The sequence below is a fragment of the Phaseolus vulgaris genome, chromosome 8, assembly GCF_000499845.2.
Source record: "Phaseolus vulgaris cultivar G19833 chromosome 8, P. vulgaris v2.0, whole genome shotgun sequence".
In the NCBI taxonomy this organism is placed as follows: domain Eukaryota; kingdom Viridiplantae; phylum Streptophyta; class Magnoliopsida; order Fabales; family Fabaceae; genus Phaseolus; species Phaseolus vulgaris.
The window spans coordinates 35,560,562-35,574,844 of NC_023752.2; positions in this window are offsets into that span (position 1 = coordinate 35,560,562).

The following is a 14,283-nucleotide window of genomic DNA, read 5'->3' on the forward strand; positions in this document are numbered from 1 at the left end:
TCGTGCCTTCTGAAGATTAATCGCTTCCCTCCATCATTTATTTCCTGAGATTCAACGCCTATTTCTTTTTGCCTGATCTTTACTTGTAATAATTTTTCTTTTCTTCTTATGCATTTGAACTGATACTGCTTCTATTATAACTTCTTCCGCTTTTGCACCTTGTCTCTCTGTTTACTTCGCTCTTCCTTGTAGAAATCGCTTTAAACAAATTAACTTAGCGATTCCTCGGGCTCAATCGTTTACTCACTGCTTCAAACTCGAGCAAACTATCAATCTTATATCTACTCGTCAATTGTTAACTCAAAGTGAAAACTCGAGCAACTTATTATTCTTCAAATGATGATATTTAATATAACTTGCAAACTTAAGGCAATGAACTTCAGCGTGAAACTACTTATTAAACAGCAAGTTTCAAACCAAACTGATTATTTAAGGTACAGTTCACCTGATCTGCTCCATCGAAATGGGCCCTTACTCCTGTCATCGCCTGGACTTCTTCTGATCGCCATAGGGTCCTGGCGATGTAAGCTTCCTTTTGCCTTCATAACTTGGCTATTGTTCCCTCATCTGGGGGTAGAGGCGCCTTTCGGATCCTTCTCTACCTCCCTGAGTTTTAGAACAATAAGCCGGATAGCTATGTGTTCTCTTTGAACCTACCCCAGCCATCCTTTAAACTTCTTCCACCCTTTACACCATACCTGAACTCGTTCAAGACGAGAAGGATTTTATCTTGCCTGAACTCGCTCAACGGCGAGAAGGTCTTTATCTTGCCTAAACTCGCTCGACGACGAGAAGGTCTTTATCTTGCCTGAACTCGCTCGACGGCGAGAAGGTCTTTATCTAGTGCCTCTACTTTGCCCAGGGATTACATCTCCTCTTACCTGGATGCACTGAGGACTTTTAATCTGTGCTCGCCTGCACTCGCACAAAGTCGAGGAGGACTTTTATCTCTTTCTCGCCTTAGGACGCGCGAGGGCGTTGAGGTCTTTTAATCATTGCTGGTGCCTCCGATCGCCGAAAGACGATGAGGACTTTAAAACTTTAACTGTGCCGCCGATCGCCGAAAAACGATGGGGACTTTAAAACTTTAAATGAGAGTATGCACCTTTCTACAAGCTTTCAACACAAACATGCATGCAAACTCAAAAACTTTAAGCTTGAAAACTCTTCTTTTATTGGGTGGCCTCATTAAAAACCCTCCTTAGGGGAAAAAAGAGTGCCCCCTTCAAACTGTTTTAGTAGAAAGCTTGCAGATCTCTTCGTGTTTGTTTTTTACTTACAAAGCTTTAACTGTAATATAACTTGAGGTGTGTGGCGTTCCAAGTGCGAGGAATCGCCCCTCCTTCCAATGTCTCTAGGCGGTAGGCACCGTTCCCGAACGCCTCGGTTATTCTGAACGGTCCTGTCCACTTAGGCGATAACTTGTTTTCCATCTCGTACTGGTGGGCCTTCCTCATCACCAGGTCGCCCTCTTTAAACTGCCTTGGCATCACCTTCGAGTTGTATCTTCGTTCGATCCTCCTTTTCACTGCCTCGGCTTTTACTCTCGCCTCCTCCCTGACCTCATCCAGCAAATCCAGATTCAACCTTATTTCTTCATTCGAGTGTTCCGCTACGAAGTGCTGGAATCTCGGCGAGCTCTCCTGGATTTCCACTGGAATCATTGCGTCGCATCCATAGACCAGGCTAAACGGGGTCTCATGGGTTCCTGACTGCTCGGCGGTGTGGTACGCCCAGACAATGCGGGGTACCTCCTCAGCCCACGATCCCTTGGCTTTCTCTAGCCTTCTCTTCAAGCCTTTTAGCAAGACCCGATTGGCGGACTCTACTTGGCCGTTTGTCTGAGGGTGCTCGACGGATGCAAACACCTGCTGAATTCCCACCTCTTCGCACAGCTTCTTCAGCAGGTGACTTGCAAACTGAGTCCCGTTGTCTGACACCAGGCGTTTAGGCACACCGAACCGGCACACAATGTTCTTCCATACAAAGCTCTCGATCTTGTGTGCGGTGATATGGGCTACTGGTTCTGCTTCGATCCACTTGGTGAAATATTCAATTGCCACCACCAAGTACTTCATTTGCTTGATCGCCAAAGGGAAAGGTCCCAGGATGTCAATTCTCCACGTATGAAACGGCCAAGGGCTGTAAATCGACTTTAATTCTTCTGGAGGCGCTTTGTGCCAATCGGTGTGCTGCTGACATTGCTTGCAACATTGTGCATACCTCTTGCAGTCCTCCCTCATTGTTGGCCTGTAGTAACCTGCACGGAGGGTTCTTGTAGCCAGAGCTCGACCCCCGACGTGACTTCCACATATCCCTTCATGGAGCTCAGCCATAATTCTTGTACATTTTTCTCTGTGCACACATTCCAGGAGTGGGTGTGTGAACCCAAACCTATACAACTCGCCATCAATCATTGTGAACTTGCTGGAGTTCTTCTTTATCTTCCTAGCCTCCGTCGGATCCAGCGGGAGAAGGCCGTCATGTTCACCACGTGTCTGGCTCATGCGTAGCGCAGACCTGCGTCATGTTCACCCTCTCCCCCCGACATGCTCTTATTCTCGGCGATCTCAAGGTCTCCTGAGTCAAAGACCTGTGACTCCTCGCCGCTTTCTCCGTCGACTTGCTTATTTGAAGAACCAGGTGGTCTGCCACAAATGCTCTAGGCGTCTTCAGAGTTTCTTGGATCACCGTCCTCTGCCTACCCCCCTTTCCCGAACTGGCGAGCTTAGCTAGCAAGTCTGCTCGGGCATTTTGCTCTCTGGGCACATGCACTACTTCAAACGAGACAAAGGAACCCTTCAATTCCTGCACGTACTCCAAGGAAGCCGCCATTTGTGGATCCTTGGCCTGGAACTCGCCTGTTACTTGTCCCGTGACTAATAACGAGTCACTCTTAGCCATAAGCACCATAGCTCCCATCTCCTTGGCCAGCAAGATTCCGGCGATCAACGCCTCGTACTCTGCTTGATTGTTGCTGGCTTTGAAGGCAAACCTCAGGGACTGTTCTATCAGTACGCCGTTGGGCCCTTCCAGAATGACTCCAGCACCGCTACCCTGCTGGTTCGACGATCCGTCCACCGAGAGCACCCAACGAAAATCATCCCCTTCAACTCGCGCTGCTTCTGACGAGAGTTCGACCACAAAATCGGCGAAAATCTGTCCCTTGATCGGACCTCGGGGCTCATACTTGATGTCGAACTCCGACAGCTCCACCGCCCACTTCACCATCCTCCCAGCTACATCAGGCTTCTTCAGGACTTTCTGGATGGGCAAGTCGGTCATCACCAGCACTGTAAAACTGTGAAAATAGTGGCGCAACCTCCTCGCCGAAAATACCACAGCCAGTGCAGCTTTCTCCAAGGCCTGATACGTCACCTCCGGGCCTTGCAACACCTTGCTGACGAAATAAATAGGCTTCTGAGTCTGGTCTTGGTCTTGGGCGAGCACCGCACTCACCGCCCTCTCAGTCACAGCAAAATACAACCTGAGAAGGGTTCCCACCAACGGTTTGCACAAAACCGGCGGGCTCGCCAGGTACTCTTTAAGCTTGACGAAGACCTCTTCACACTCCTTCGTCCAGGCAAACTTATTGTTTCACCTTAAACACTGGAAGTACGAATGGCCTTTCTCTCCGCTAGCCGACACGAAACGAGACAGGGCGGCCATCCGACCTGTAAGTTGCTGCACCTCTTTCACGGTAGCCGGGCTCCTCATCGCCAAGATGGCAGCACACTTATCAGGAGTTGCCTCTATTCCTCTTTCAGTTAAGGGGAATCCAAGGAACTTCTCTGCCTCCACGCCAAAAATGCACTTCTCGGGGTTCAGCTTTAACCTGAACTTGGCGATTGTGGTGAACAACTCCTCCAGGTCCGCAACGTGCTTGCTCTTTTCCGGCGAGGTCACGACCATATCATCCACGTACGCTTGCACATTCCTTCCCAGCATTGGTGCAAGTACTCTATCCATCAATCTTTGGTATGTGGCGCTCGCGTTCTTCAGCCCAAAGGGCATCATCTTGTAGCAGTAGCACGATCTCTCGGTCATGAAGGCGGTCTTCTCTTCATCCATGGGATGCATCTTTATCTGGTTGTACCCCGAGAAGGCGTCCAGGAAACTCAGCAACTTACACCCTGCAGCGCTGTCGACCAGGGCGTCTATGCTTGGCAAAGGATACGAGTCTTTTGGGCAAGCCTTGTTCAGGTCAGTGAAGTCGACGCACATGCGCCACTTCCCATTGCTTTTCTTTACCAGCACGACATTGGCCAACCACTCAGGGTACTGGACTTCCCTGATATGGCCTGCGGCAAGGAGCTTCTGTGTTTCATCCCTGATCGCCTGCCTCCTCTCCTCGTTAAACTTCCTTCTTCTCTGCTGTACTGGTTTGACCTGGTTGTCCATTGCTAGGTGATGGCACAAGAAGTCGGGGTCGATTCCGGGCATGTCTGAAGCAGACCATGCAAAAGCATCCAGATGCCGCTCTATCACCTTGGCAATCTGGTCTTGGAGTTCAGCCTCCAAAGATCTTCCCAACCTGAAGACCTTTCCCCCGATCTCCCTTTCGAGCCACTCCTCGACGGGTTTGGGTCTGGTTTCCCTGGCGATCACCGCCCTGGCGATTCCCAGTTCCCTCGCTTCCTCTGGGCGGTTCTCCCCCCTGCTTCAGCATCTACCATGACGACATCGCCGCCGGCGGTCGCCTCCATCGCCGTCGGCCTGGGCTTCACACCGGGAGGCGGGGTGGTCGTGATGTAACTTACCGACCTCTTATTCTTCAGGCTATTCTCATAGCACTTCTTTGCTTCCTTCTGGTCAGATTTGATGGTGATCACCACCCCCTCCATAGACGGCAACTTCACCTTTATGTGCCTGGTCGAGGGCACAACTCCTATTCTGTTGAGTGTTGGTCTTCCCAACAGAATGTTATATGCTGAGGGAGCATTCACGACGAGGTACTTGATTTTCTCCGTCCTCGAGCCCGCCTCATCCGTGAATGAGGTTCTTAACTCGATGTACCCCCTGACCTCCACCTGATCGCCAGCGAACCCATACAAGCACCCTCCATAGGGCCTCAGCTGGTCAAGGGGTAATTGCAGCTGTGTGAAAGTCGGCCAGAACATCACATCTGCCGAGCTTCCTTGGTCCACCAGTACCCTGTGGACCTTCCTTCCCGCTGTGACAAGCGAGATAACTATGGAATCGTTGTCATGAGGCACAACGTCCCTGAGATCTTCTCTTGTGAACGTAATGTCCACATCTAGCGAGTGGTCCTCGAACATGTCCACCGTCATCACAGACCTTGCATATTTCTTCCTCTGTGATGCGGTGCATCCACCACCCGAGAAACCTCCTGCGATGGTGTGGATCTCTCCATGAGTGGGCATCTCATGCTGCTGAGCCTCACCACCCGCCGGCTGGGAGCTCGACGCGCCCCCAGTCCTCCTGTCCAGCAGGTAATCATTCAAGAAACCGCTCTTGACCAGGTCGTCGAGCTGATATCCCAGTGCCAAACACGAATCAACGGTGTGACCAAAACTCTGGTGGAACTCGCACCAGGCGTCTGGTTTTGGTCCTAACACCTTGTCGCCCACTTTCTCAGGTGTCTTAAGCCTGGCCGCTATGTTGGGAATGGCGATCAGATCCGCCAACCCCATGACAAACTTATGCTTTGGCGGGCGATTGTACTCCCTGGGGCGCCCTGGGCCCCTTCCCTCATTTTTCCTTGGATCATAAGGATGGCGAGTCCTTTGATCCCTCTTGGCCGCCGCTGTCTCCAGCACCCTCTGTGGCTGGATCCTGGTCTGGGCGCGTGGCCTAGCAGGGGCCACGCTCCCTCTCTTCTCGGCGACTTCACTTTCGTCGGCGATGTGGGCCACCGCAAGTCGCCTAACCTCAGCAAACGTGGCGGGGTGAGCCCTGATCAGCGCCTCACAGAAAGGTCCCGGCAGCACGCCCTTTTTGAAGGCGTATACCAGCATCTCCTCGTCTTTCGCAGGCGAGCGGACCATCTGTGCTCCAAAACGATTCAGATAGTCCCTGAGGGACTCTCCCTGGTATTGCCTTATGTCGAACAGGTCGTAAGACACCCTAGGTGGCGCCTTGTTCACAATGTACTGCTCGACGAAAAGCTTCGAAAACTGCTGGAAATTGGTTATGTGACCTGTAGGCAAGCTCACAAACCATTCCAGCGTTGTTCCCTGGAGCGTGCTCACAAACATTTTGCAATATACAGCATCCGAGCCTCCTGACAGCATCATCTGCGTGTGGAACGTGGTGAGATGTGCCTCAGGGTCCTCCACGCCGGTGAAAGTAGCCTTCACAGGTACCACGCTCGCAGGGATAGGCGTGTCTGTGATCGCCTGAGCAAATGGCATAGGGAAAACGCGAGGTGGCGATGACGGTGCGACCTCTTCAGCGACCGGGCGTCCTCTCTGCTCCTGAAGAGCTTGGCGCAACTCCTCAGTCACTTTGCTGAGCTCTTCATTCCTGGCCTGAGAGGCGACTAGGTCCTCATGCATCTTTGCCTGCTCTATGCGCGAGGCCTCCACATTCGCCTGCAGCGCACGCATGATCTCCATCATCTGCGCCATGGTCATGGCGCCTTCAGCAGCAACTGGCACAACTGGACTTCAACGGTTGCTTCTCATCTTTCTCATGAAAACTCAGCAAACCAAAATTCGACGAACAAAACCTCCTTCAGCAACGATCAATCCAACAACTAACCGGTTAGAAACTCTCAAACTCCCTAAAACCTCCGCAAACGCAACTGCAACAGCACGCCGATAGATTCGGACGCCGAAACCTTCACAGAAACCTGCAACTTCACCACGAAACTGCCGCTTCTCCAGCAAGCTCCCGATGCACTAACCAGAAACGCAATCGAACGAGAAAAGCACCGAACAACCGATTGAAAACCGCGCGAACAGCAAGAAATTCCAAGAAAACCGATTGAAAGCTTGAACAAACGATGGAAAACCTCACACTATCGATTAAAACCCAAACGAATGGTAGGAACCTCAATTCACCGAACAAAACTCGAACGAACGGTGGAAAACACGAATTCACCGAGCAAAAGCTTGAATGAACGGTGGAAAATGGTTGCACCAGCACACAACCACACAGAAACTGCAGAAAACTCCAAGAACTCACGCTGTGGATGGGGACAGGTTTTACACGGCCCCACGGTGGGCGCCTGATGATCCTGCCTGTTGACCAGAACGCGAGAGCCTTGCCTCGTCAAAGGTAGCTTCCTCTGGATCGACTTTGCACCGTGTTAGCTCCCGTCCTTCACCTTGATTCACCTCAAGAACCTGCAAAAGACAGAATGGCGCCGCTGCGGCCGATCGCGCTCCGACGCTCAAGTCAACGACTGAACCACCAAAATACTAAGAGGAAAACTAAGAACTTCAGGAACCGTGCAATGTTCTCTCTCAGCGTACTCAAGTTCTCGCAAGTGTAAAAGAAGTATTCTAAAACGCGCGTACCTCAGAAGTTCGTTAGGATCCCTTATATACCTGTGCGCTTTCTCTCTCCTGACAGTTACACATCTGGACACATGGCTCGCATCCAGCTGTACACGTGTCACCATCTGGAGCATCCTCTGCTTGAGCGTCACTTCTTACTCCTCAGGATGTTCGACTAATTTACCTATGCAGGAAGCAACTCAGCGTATAGCTGCCTTGGAGCACGATCTCTTCTGTGTGGCGAGTACGGGTGTCATCACATACACCTTCCTTGTGGTCTCGCCGACCGCCATTATATTCTACTTCACTTACTTCACTGTGCATGTTTGGGTAAGCTGTTCCCTGACCTCAACCTCTGGCCAGCTAGGGAATGACCATCTGACAACTTCATCCTTCGCCTCGAAAGCCTGGAACAAGCTTTCCTGATCTTTCGACGATGTCCTCCTTAGACGATCTCCGATCGCCTTGTCGCCTGGGTTCACATCCGGCGACTACGACACAAACTTGGTGACCGCTGGTTTAGGTATGCTAGAGATCGGGGCACGCCAACTTAACGACTGACGACTACACGAGGCCCCGACTTCCTTCCCTTTTGCCAGCCAGGTGTCCCGTTCAACACGCCTATATTATAGCTTGCTGCCACGTCATCAATTCCGACTACCTGGGCGGTACAAATCCTTATAAGTTTTGTCAAAGTCATGTTTCTCCAAAAAATGTTATCAATTCTATGTAGTCCTTTTGTTGATAATTTTGGTTTCTTGATTTTGTTTTGAGTACAGTTTTATGTGTTTGTTTTCTTGATCCTTTGGTGCTTTTTCTTTTTGTTTTTGAGTTCATACTTGTGTAATAGACCTATACAAATTCTTAAACATCACTTCTATTATGTCTTTTGAAGTTCTTAATTCTATTTTTCATTCCAGTTAGGTTTCCTCTGTTTTCTTGAAAACATGCTAACTGTTTCGATTTATTGAAATTTCTTTGCTTACTGGAAATCTCTGAAATTCTGGATTTGAATTCTTCAAAGTGTTATAAAAAAGTAGAAAAAAGAAGTACATCAAAATTCCAAGTACAAAAAAAATGATAAATGAAATACGTCCAGTGTGTAATTTGGCGAAAAAAATACGGTAATTTGGCAGTGATTTTGCAAATTTTATCACAATTAATTGGCTTACTGTTTTTGTGTAATTCCAGTGCCATTGTTGAGATAAGATCTTGAACTTTCTGTGGTTTAAATTTCATAATCCAGTTTGCTTTATACAGTTCCAGATAAATCTGTAAAGTCACGCACAGTTTATAAAAAAAAATAAAAATTCCAGTAGTTCTGTTTTTTTGTTTTCTTCATCTATTCTAGTGCTTTTCTTTAGGTTTCTTTTGTGTGCCATCCTTTAATTGAGTACCTTATTTTCTTGCTTGTCTTTTCTTCACTATTCTTTGAGTTTGTCATATATCTTGTATTCCTTTTGCTATAGCCTTTCTTGTTTACACCTTTTCTTGCTTGTCTTTTATTGTTCTTTAAAGTTTTGTGGTGTATTGGCTTTGAGAAAGAGTGTTTTTGCTTTGACATATTTCATTTGAGAGTTACAAGACCTCAAGAGCAGATTGGTTGAGGGAAGTATTCTTTCTTGGAGTGACTTGAGTGACTTTTAATTTTCAGTACATCTCTATATTTGTTCTTTTTGCTAACCTTGTTTTTTTTTCTTAATATTGTTTGCTATGTTTGCTGTTTTCTTTGTAAAATGGATACATATTCAAGTGCCGAATCTTCCAAGTCCCATTCTACTCATAAGGCTTATGTTCTCAATGATTTAAAAGAAGCAAAACAAGCCCTTGCTCTCAAAGATGAAGCTATAAAAAGACTGGAAGAAAGATTAGCAAAAGTTGAATTGAAGCAAGAAAGATCTTCACATTCCATTCATGGCAAACATCATTCTTCTCGGCATTCTTCCAAAGATTCTTCCAATGCTCACGGCCATGGAGAGGATTATAGAAGAAAGAGGCATCATCATCATTTCCATGGAGAAAGCCACCACCGTGAACAAGGACATCACCAAGAAGCAAAGCCTCTATTTTCTTTTGTAAAAGTACCTAGCTTTAGTGGTGATAGTGATCCTAATTTGTATTTAGAGTGGGAGGCTAAATGTGAACAAATTTTTAAAGCCTATGAGGTTGAGGAGGACCAAAAGGTGAAAATAGCCTCTTTAGAGTTCATAGATTATGCCATGAAATGGTGGCATAGTATTGTAATGGACATTTGATATAACAAGAGACCTCCCGTGGTCTCTTGGAACGATTTGAAAGAGTGTATGCGCCTTATGATGGAAACCATCCAGCCACATACATCCACATAATGATGATGAAGAAGAAGCATTGGATTTGAGGACAAATCCTTTTTAAGAGGGAGGGGATGATGGAAGAGGCCCAAACCCATGATAGAAAAAGCCCAAGCCCAAGCCCAAGTACAAGTTCAAGCTTCAACTCAAGCCCAACAAATAGAAGATATGGATAAACTAAGCATCATTGGATGTCTTTCTTTTGTAATTACTTTTGAGTATTTTTAGTAGAACATAAAGGGAGGTGTAGATATAAATATAAGAGGTGCAAATGTATAAAGCTAAGTCACACCTTCCATGTGACACAAAAGAAGGTGTAGGTATAGATTTAGGAGGTGCCAAAAATAGAAACCAAGTCACACTTCCCTTGTGACTAGGAATTGGCTCCAAATTCAAATGCTTCTCAAAGCAAGAGGCTGCTATTCGAGATCAAGCCTGAAGATCTGAGGATAGATCTTCTCAAGAAGGAGGAGATGATGGACACCATCCAGCCACACTCATCCCCCTAGTTGAAGAAAAAGCATTGGATTTGAGGACAAATCCTTTTCAAGAGGGAGGGGATGATGGAAGAGGGCCAAGCACAACCTTCCATGAAAGGCAAGAGCCAAGTCAAGAGCGTCTAGACCCCAAGCCAAGAGCGTCTAGACCCAAGCCAAGCATCTAAGACCAAGCTAGGAGCGTCTAAATATCAAGCTAGGAGCGTCTAAGATCAAGCTAGGAGCGTCTAAGACCAAGCTAGGAGCATCTAAGATCAAGCTAGGAGCATCTAAGACCAAGCCAAGAGCGTCTAAAACAAGAAGACTTGGATCAAGCTATGAATGGGAAAACGCCTAATAGCACATATTCCGTGAAGGCCCATAAAGTGTAGTTTAGCTTTTAATAAGGTGTAAATAGCATAACCATGTGGACAATTGTTTAATTTTCTGCACATTAGAATTAAGGAAGCATTAACCTTGATTAGCTAAAGGTTTCTAGAAGCCTTTACTAATAAAGGACCATGTGCACCCATGTGCTTCACATTTACATTACATTTAGCTAGCATTTCATTTTCACTTAGCTTAAGAATTGCGGCCTCCTTAGCCTATAAAAGGAGATGCCTAGCTCTTGTATTTTCAAGATTAATGAGAGTAAAGTTATGCTGCCAACATTGTGCCATACTTTGCTTTTCCCTAGTTTCTAGGATCTAATCTTCATCTTCATCACCTACCATAGGGCTGGCCGAACCTCCCTCTTTCCATACACATCATGCACCTTCAAGATCACCATAGCTCCTAGGAGGATCTTGCACATCTCAATCCATAGCTTCCGCACCCTTTGATCATGATTCCGAGAAGAGCTCCATGAATTTGCCATCAAAAGTGCTTGAATGTCTTGTGCTATTTTTTTCAAAAGAGATTTGATAGACTTTCCTTCACTTTCATTAGAATGACAAGAATGAGAAGACATGGTTAAAGCTATTTGTTGTAAGTATTTTACCCCAAAAAAGACAAGGAGAGTAATGAAGGTAGCTTTCCAGGAAAGAGAGGTGGATCACTAGGATCTCTTAAGTACCAAGTCTTTCCTTGCCAAAATCTATCCCTCAAGACTTTTCACAAATCTTTTTCTAAGTAATTTACTTATATCACAATTAAGAATGAAAGACACAATTTTATGCAATAAAGTGCAAAGCAATTAATCAAAACAAAGCAAGTAAATAATGCAAGCAATTAACTAAACATAATTAAAATTTACTAACTAGAAAGCTTTAAAGCTAGACATATCCTAAGGTGAGGCTTCTAGACACTTAGAGCCATTGAAGACACACTCACCCTCTAATACCTAATTATTCCACTAATTAATCAAGGTTTAATGCAATTACAATTCAAAAGAAATACAATGGAAATTGGACTACAAAAGTAAAATTTAGAATTCCTATTCTATGCACTTCTTTTGCTTTTGGTACTCCTTCTTGCTGTGACTCTTTTTAATGGCATCCACTTTTTGTGTATTTTTGTAAACTCACTTGCTGCAGGACCCTTGTTCAACCTCTCAAGTTTAGTCAATTTAAATCTTCAAAACAGTACCTACTAAGTAGTAATGGACTCACCACAAAGGTTAATTCCAAACTTAACCAAGCACCAGTTTGAAAACTTGCACCAACAATAGAGGTCAACAAATTTAAAGCAAAGAAACAATTCAATTTGAAATAGGACAACAACAAAGGGAGTAATTATATGACACAACTTGAAAGAGTATTGAATGAATATGACAATCAAACAAATAAGGCACTCAATAAAAGGTGGCACACAAATTGAACCTAAGGAATGACACTACTGGAACTTTGAGGCACAAAATGCGTGACTTAAAATATTTATGTTGAGTTGTATATTTTGAATTTGAAATTCAAGTCACAAGCAGTTCAAGATCTAAGAAAAAATTTGGCGTTGGAATCACACCAATTAATTGTGATAAATTTTCAAATCTGTTGCCAAATTATCGTTTCTGTTCGTGCGAGAATGCACACTTTTTTCATTTGATTTATCATTTTTTTTCTATTTTGAATTTTGACTTACTTATTTTTTTTTCTTTTTTTTAACACATCAACCTATTTAGATCCAGAATTTCACAATTTTTCTCCAACGAATTTTGATTTCATAAGCAAAAAACAATCAGCACATAATCAAAATAGAGGAATCATAATTCTGGAATTAAAAACAGTTTTAAGAAACTTCAAAAACACAATAGAAGAGATGTATGAGAACTTGTGTGGATCTACCACTCAACCATGAACTCAAATCTAAAAATTAAAATGCCCCAAAGGATCAAACACAAAATTATAAATCTGGACTCAAATTTAAAATCAAGCAACCAAAATTATAAAAAACAACACTACATGGAATTGATAACAATTTAGGAGAAACATGACTTGACAAAACACAATTGGATTCAAAAATCAAAATGACTAAAATGAACATAATATGAACCGATTAAAATTGCAATAAAGACTAAAATAAACCAAAAACAGAACAGCAACACAAAACTATATGGAATCCTACACAAAATTGCACTAGGATTGCTCAAGAACAATTGAACAAGATGCACCGATTGGAATTTCCAAACAGCACACCAATTCAAAACGAAAATTTAAAAATAGCAAGACAATATGGAAGTGATGAACAACAAGGAATCGAGAATCAAACACAAAAATTAAAATGAAAAGAAGAAGGCACACTTAGCTCTTGAAGAACCATACCTCATGATACCAAATGATAGAAGAGTGCCTTCATGATTGGAGGAATGTTGGTGATCTTTGCGGAAGCTCTATGGAAGTTTACGGACAAGGCCCTCCTAGGAGGTGTGGTGGCCTTGGAGGTGCATGCTAGGTATGGAATGAGAGTGGTGAGGCCATCTCTCTTTGGTGAGGTGAGAATTGAAGATCAATAGTTTAACCTTGGGAGGTTTTTGACAAGTAGTGATATTGGCTCAAATTTGGCAGCAATTCTCTATTATATTAATCTTGCAAATACATGAGACAAGCCCTCTTATTTATAGTGTTTAGAGGGATGGAAATTCATAAGAAAGGGGAGGGAAATTCAAATGAATTCCCTCCCAAAAGTGGCGCTTAAATGCGCACAAGGGGGAGGGGTGTGTCTAGTTTGTATGCTCACCCCCTCCATGGGCTTTCTAGACCAGCCTTGGTAAATTTAGAGGTTTTTATAAACTCTAAGTTTACCTAGGTTGGTGTTTTAAGTGCCAAAATTAATTCTATGAAAAATTACAAATAAAGTTCCTATGCTAATTTTGACAAGAAATTAAAGTCTACTTTACACTAGAGTTTATGGCATTTGAACATGTAAAAGAACGTCTTCTTGGATCCTCTTGGCCATAAATCTAGTGGTTGACCCAAATCTATCCTTTGGTGGGCTTGCATGTGCGCTCGTGCTTGGACCTCTTCCTTGAGGAGCAATGTTGGATCTGGGGCAATCTTCACCTTCCATGCTTCGTTTATCTCAACCTTGTACCAATAGTGAAAAAAAATGTAAAAAAGAAAGAAAAAAACTGAATTCTTAGAAAATGTCCAAGTTGAGCTTCGTACCAGTAAACGGGTTACGTCATCTGCGAGAAAAAAGAAAAGATAGAATTAAAAACTAAAAGTAAAAAATTCAGATAAAATCGCTGTGCGCTGAAAAAGACTTTCAACATTTTAATGTTACGTTAATCATGAAAATAGGGATTCAAAGTTTACCATAAAGGAGCTTCACTTTTCTCTCATACACAATCACCACTCCACGCGGAGATATGCTACATTTCTACCTATTAACTGAAATAGAAATTGAAACTGAAGATAGCATTGAATCAATGAGAGAGCACCCATGAGAATTCCAGAAAGTCTAAGAGCCATAGGAACCGATGGTTCAGAATCTCTTCGCTACAAAACAAGTACAAGAAACAAAAAAAATAATATATCAGCTCCTTTAGTTGGCAATGTATAGGACTCTAGGCGGCTCGCT